The sequence below is a fragment of the Calonectris borealis genome, chromosome 2 (genome assembly GCF_964195595.1).
Source record: "Calonectris borealis chromosome 2, bCalBor7.hap1.2, whole genome shotgun sequence".
Classification (NCBI taxonomy): domain Eukaryota; kingdom Metazoa; phylum Chordata; class Aves; order Procellariiformes; family Procellariidae; genus Calonectris; species Calonectris borealis.
This window is the reverse complement of record NC_134313.1, coordinates 28,751,708-28,758,668: the sequence shown is the minus strand read 5'-3', so window position 1 is coordinate 28,758,668 and position 6,961 is coordinate 28,751,708.

The window sequence follows — 6,961 nt, the reverse complement described above, 5'->3', positions numbered from 1 at the left end:
CTAGCTCAGCCAGCCTGTGCGCTTACAAGTGTGAAACTAAAAGCAGATAATCCTACTAGGGAAGTAAATTAAGTTTCACAAATATAAACATTTAAACTGTAAATTTTATCATTCTCTTCTTCCTTTGCCTACTCTCAGAAATCAAATCAGTATTAGCAACAGTCCAATACACTTAATGCTGTATTAAAAATACATGAGCTGTTTTGGGCATATTAAAATTATAAAGCATTATAAATTGTGCTATGGCAATACCGCCTTTTCTGTCAGTGCTAGAAGTTCCTGCTCCCGTCACTGTACTAATGGCCGGCTACAGTTACAGCCAGGCTGCTCCTCTGGTGTAGAGAAGGGCGGTGTTGCACCCAACACAGTGCCACGCTGTCCGTGCTCGACAGAAACATTGCTTTTCCCACATGCGGTGAAGCATGACATGGAGTTCTCCGCGCTCTTGACCTGCTCTGTCTTCGTAATGCAAAAAGCAGAGGAAAATCCAATAGTTTATTTTCAACAGAAAATTCAAAAGTCTGAATAAGAGGCGGCAACAATATTCTTTGTATAATTCAAGGAAACTATGAGTTGGAAAGCTTTCATTTACTGCCTCCCAAAATGAGATCTATCCCAAGCTTTCAGTTTGGATTTCTCTTAAAAAAAAAAAAAAAGGAAAAAAAAGTATTTATTTAGGTTTTTTTCAAGCCAATTGTGCTACATTTTTGTTTTAAACTAAATTGAAACAGAAGGGCTGCAGAGCGTTTTTGTTCTGGCTTAATGACATTGGTTTAAAATCACTATATTTAACAGATTATGTTTTCTGCTTTTTACTTTAAAACACAGATGGAGAAAAAAGGGTTATTCTCACTAATTTTTACTTTGGTAATCTGGAAAAAGCATTCTTGTTAAGCTTCCTGCCATAGATGTAATACCAAAACTATATAATATCTTATGACTACATGATTTCTGCCTTTGCAAAGTAAATTACAGTATGTTTGTACATCTGAGATTTTATTATCAATAATAGCTGCTACATTATATTTTCCAAATTTGGAAAGAAAACCCCATTTGTAAGGTTGTGTCTTCTTTTCGCTAACAGTCACAAAACGTGTTAATTTGCTGCAAACCTACCAGTCAATGAAGTCTATTAGATATCACCTCTGATACTGGTGACAGGGCATTTTAAACAAAACTGGAAGTATTCTGAATAGAAATGCAGATTCTAACATTTTTTCAGAAAAAGCATCTGTTCTGCTCAGCAATGTGTAAATGAGACCACTTTAGTGTTCTTCTAATCAGAATAAAATTCATGAATTTGGGGACAGTTCTTGTGTTAGCACTGTATAAGACAGTGATGCTTGCAGTTTTGAGTGTTTCATCAACCTTGTCAGGCCTGGTAAAGTGGGCTGACTGCAAACCAACTTAGGAAGAGATTAATGCATAACAATGGTGATAAACCTTTTTTTTGTTTGAGAGCACGAGCGCACACCAGATTTGAGCAAAATCTAAGCTATTTCATAGCAGGCTCTGATTTTTTCTTTGTTTTGTGCATGCATTTTTAAAAATTTGCTTAACTCCATTGCTTTCCTAGTGTCTGGTTTAGACAATTTAATAGAACATTAAATATTAGCTTTGTAGGGTGACATTTACTCATTTATAATTTAAAAACCGCAAAATTAAGATTGCCCTTGTTCTTGTTTCTTAGTTGTTTTGGCCCTTTGGGGGTGGATTTAACTCTGAAGTTTATATTGTCTCCCCCTTTTCCTGGGACATGCAGGATGTCCCTGGGCGCTCTCAAGCTCAGGGCATTTCTGCCAGGAACTCCAAGGCCCATTGGTCACATACCACAGTGCTGATGGAGGGAGCCTATGGGGATCACATCGATGCTCTTACTCTCAGAGAGGAGCGTCATGCTTCCTCAGGTCTTCCAGCTCCCGTTACCTGATACACGATAGACTGATGCAGACAGTGGCACTGTCAAAGAGTAAGCCCAGAAGACCAGCTCGTAGCTCAGGTTCTCTCCATCCTCATTCTTTTCCTGTGAAGTCAGGTGCTTCTCAGGGATGCTGCAATCCTCTGTGGACTAGGTATTATGCCAAAAGGCATACCACGCAAAAAAAAAGAGCAGTCTGTATAAAGCAGAATTGAATGTTGTTAAGAAATTATTAGGCATTTCTTCCTCATCTTCCATAGTGTGATTTTCTCTGTTCCTATTCCTTGGTCTGACTCTCACAGACTGTGTTTTCTGCTTCTGTTTTTGTATCGCTGTTCCCCCTCCAGGCTGCTGCTTCATCCCGACACTCCTTGTTACTTTTTTTTTTCCCTTCATGTTCCCCAGTTGCCCACAAAATAGTCTGCAGCACTGGCAGAGGCAGACCTTTTCTTCTTTCAGGCATGGTAGAAGGAGGAGTTGTGTGAAAGCCGTGTGTATTTCCTCACCTCCAGAATGAAGGTACCCGTTTGACCAGTTCAGAGGAAACAGGAGATGTACAGTATAAAACAGATCTTCTGACACTGCCAACAAATGTCTACTGAGAACACATAGGCAAAATTTTTCCGAGTCTCGTAACTCAGCCGTATTTCAGCTCACATTCACAGTAGAGCTGAAAACGTGCCTGACGTAACGCTAACTGAGCCTGCCAAACTGCTCCAAAGCATAGGGCAGTGATAGCTGGAATTTTCTGGCTATGTGGTTTTATTTAAGCATAAACAAATAAAAGTTTTTCCCCTGCTCTCATTCCTGAAACTGCACAGAAAATGTGCCCAAGACAGTCACCTGGGATGGAAATAAAAGGTTAATATTTGACATTATAGGCATCAAAACAGAAATAAGAGGCAATTAAAGCTCAGAGAATGGAAATGTTAGGCAAGGTAAATATTTTTTAAAGCATGCTTTCTAGTTCATTGACCTTTCCATCAAAATAACAATGGTGTGCATTTATGTTAAAAGGAATGTAAAGTACTGTTTTCTTACTCCTAAATAAGAAAGGTACACAAACTATAAATAGCACTGTAGGCTCTTTCAGCCCTCTTCAGCAGTGATTAGAGCTAGCTGAGTAATTTTTGATGGAAAAAAAAAAAAGATCAGAGAATGCCAGTTTGTCCAACTCAGATTTCTGAAGGGAAGACTCCTAGGGTGATTGCATTTTCAATGAAATACAGCCAGAGAACTCTTGTGAAAACCTGCATGCTCGCCGCTGGCTCATCTTGTGGGTGTTTGGGGTTTCTTGCCACGCAGCCTGCTCAGGGTGAGAGGCTCCAAGCTTGCAGAGCTGCTCAGGAGGTTTCAAACTGATGGTCAGTAAAGATTCATTTCTACAAGGTGCTTTATGTTTTATCTTTGTGAAATGATTAAAAGTTACGTTCAGTATGTTATAAAGGCACCCCTTACATAGGCAAGAATTCGAAGTATTTCAAAAGTTTAACTTGAGAAACTGGCAGATACTACACACAGTAGTATCAGTTACAGGTATAAAATTAAAAATAAGCAAACAAAAATATGATAATCACATTACAAAAATAAAGAGGACCCAAAATACTCCAGTAATGCTACATATGCGAAGTTTTGGAGGCAAATAGTGTAAAAATCGAATTCTCTATTTCCTATCTAGGCAACTATGCTAATATTTTAAACGAAGAATTGAAAGTATGACAAGAAAGATGTATTATACATGAGTAAAAGACTTCATTAGACAACAGTGAAGGTTTAAAGATGGTGCTTTGGAAATACTAGAAATTCAGCCTGATCTTTCTGTGACGGTAATATGCTGTACATCTTTGGCGCAGACCCCTAAGCCTGATAGCAACTTCTTTCTCACACAGTTTCTACTCAAATCAGTCTTAAAATTCCATCAGCCAGATCATTTTCCCTAGTAAATATTGCAAGAAAAATAAGAAGCATACCCTCAGATGTGTTTTTCTAACCTCAGTCTCTTTGTCCCTCCCCTAATTTTTTTTTTAAACACTAAGCAACACACATAAATTTAAGTAAGCTGGAACTATAACCATGTCATTACAAATTGATATAAAGCTATGCAAAAGAGCTAGTATTACATTTACTTTGAAATAAATTGCTGTTTCACCAGTACAAGATGCATTGTCACTGGATAAAACCATAATATACAACTATCCTTATGAACTCACGCTTCTCATCCAGTTTTATATTTTAGCCATTATATATAGTAAGTGTTACTAAACCCATTTGATAATCATTTTACTAAATCATTGCAACGACATACAACTTGTCATCTGGATAAGCAATTTCCAATCCATACTCTGTCCTGTCTGTTACTTTTGTTCACAAGATATAGCTGAGCACACTTCTTCCTAATAACCTGTTCAAAAGGAACCATAAAAACCGCTATACAGGTCCAGATCCAAAAGCTGTTTAGCCCAATATCCTTTTTTCCAAAAGCAGCTAGTAGTGAATGCCTACGGATGAATATAAAAGCAGAGAAAGTGATACAGGGATGCCTCCTTGGTAGACTTCTCCCGCTTCCAGTGAAGTGTAACATGATGAGTTGCTAGCTAATCAGGATAACAAGTAGCTTTATTGTTCTAAAATAAAAGCCCTTTTGTGGTTAAAGCTGTAGGAAACTGAGCCTAGATATTCTTTTCTTGTTGGCTCAAATAACCATAAAAAAATCTTGCAAATAACTTAAATCGGATTAAGTTCCTATCTCCCCTCTCCTTCAAGACCTCCAGCCTTTTGTTCCTTCACCTTCATGTAATCTCCTGCACGCTGCCTGTACCAATAAAATCACTGAAAGAAATCTGAATTAAGGAGGCACTTTAAAAGTTATTTTCAAGCAGGCTTTTCCCCTCCTCTGGGAGTAAAGCTCTGCTGCCGAGCAGTGGTATAAGGATAGACATAACTGGGAGGCTGAGGAATGGGGACATCTTAATCCGGTATGGCTACCGAGACAAACGTGGTTTATAACTCCACTATAAAGAAAATCTTTGGCATGAAGGGGTATTTAATATAATGAGAGTCCAGCTTTCGAACATTACACAGTATACTAAATGTTACGATTACAATTTTCTATTGCAAGTCGTTAAGTGATACTCATTTCTTCAACATTGATCTACTTCTCCACAACAGATTTTTTGAAAGGGAAAGCTCAGCCCCTGGCATTGTAAATCTGAATCAAACATAAGGAAAATAAGTAGGAAAATAGGATGGGTTAACTTAATCCAAGTGTTCAGCTTGCTCTCAGTTTCTGTCAGCTAATGATAGAAATAGAGGAAGTAAACAGCAAACTAACGTTACAAAAATATTAAATATTTCCAAATAGCTGGCATGTATTTGCCACATTCTCCAGTTTGATAATAACTATCTCTGAATAATTTTACTGATGTGTTTCTCAAGCTTGCTTGGAAGAACATTTCACAAATATTTTTAGAGAGCATATTGTATTCAGTGCCGTATTTTTGCCCTGTCAGGAAAGGCAGTTAGGTTGATCTAACATGACAAATCGTCTTTGCTGCTACTCACTTATTTATTATGCAAGTCCTTTTAGTTAAGTTACAGGGATTTTCTAGCACTTGATGTTAAGGTGCTGGCTTTCCCTCTGTTTGTAAAAACATACGCTGTGATTGAAAGACCAGGAAAAAGCAAATATTACTCATCAACTATTTCTCAGCAATAGCTCCATGGTTGCTTCAGCATCTTCTCTAAGCATTAAATGGTGAATTTCCTATCAGGCTGATTTGAAACCTCTACTTTCTTCCAACATGCTACTCCCGATAATCTAATTTTCAGAAACGCTACCCTCTAGTCTTTATTTTTAAAAGACGACATATCAACATGTGTGAGGAGTACAAACAAAACTAGTAAAACATTCACTCATCATAGGTTCGTAATTAAAAAAATAAAACACAGTTTAAGGTCTGAAGCATTTCCTAGTCAACACCACTCAGTTTATGTAAAAACTCTTTGGTGGGAAGGAGTGGAAGGGGAGCAGGGAAGGGGGAAGATAAAACCTGAAAGCGCAGAAGCCCTTCATTGTGAATTTGGATAGCTCCTTCCCCCATCCAACACAAAAATAATACATTGAGGAAGACTATGAAAAGTCTACAAAAGAAATGAGTGATTATAAAAGCTGAAAGTTCTTCTAGTGGTCATCATGCACAGGATGGGATTATTTTATTTTAACTTAGAGTTTAGAGAAGTTTAATGGATTGAGATGTAGTTCAGCACAGAACATCGTGACTGTCTGCAAACAAGCCTGCTACACAAATAGCCAGATCTATTCGAGTCCCTTGTAGAGGCCCTTCAGATTCTACCATTAATTTTCTTACACCGTTAAAATATCATGATTCTTATGTACCCAGAAGTGGTTGAAATGTAGTAATACAATACATTTCATATTTTATAGAAATAACTACAATGTTTCACTTTGCAAAAATTATCCCGATCCAGACAAAAATAATTACTTTGTCCATGTATCTTCCCTTCTGCTCAAAAAGATTGAGAAGAAAAAGGAGAAACACAAGACAGGAAATAAAGTACAGCTTAACACAGGGGGGAAAAGTACAAATTCCTTTGATTGATTAATATAACATTATTATGGGGCTCCCCGCCCTGTCCTCAGTTAAGTTACGAAAGCAGTGGATGGTTTTCTGTACATCCCAGCCTACTTTATTTCAGGATGCGGAGGGCAGGCAGTATTTTGAAGTACAAGACAACCGGAAAGAGTATTTGAAGGTTTAAGATGCAAACAAGCACAACAAATCCCTACTGTGAAGGGATGTAAATAGCATTAGGAAGAGAGTATATTACCATATTCCCTCAATAAGCTATTGACTAAAGAAGACACAATCCCAACAGTGATCTCATCCCTCATTTACTTCCTCATTCTTCCCAAAACATCAGGAAAACAGAAATTTGTCCTTGCTCTCTTATATTCCTGAGGCTGCCATTTGGCAAAAATGCAGAGCCCACTTCTGCTGCACAATACCTTTGCTGTTCCTGTAT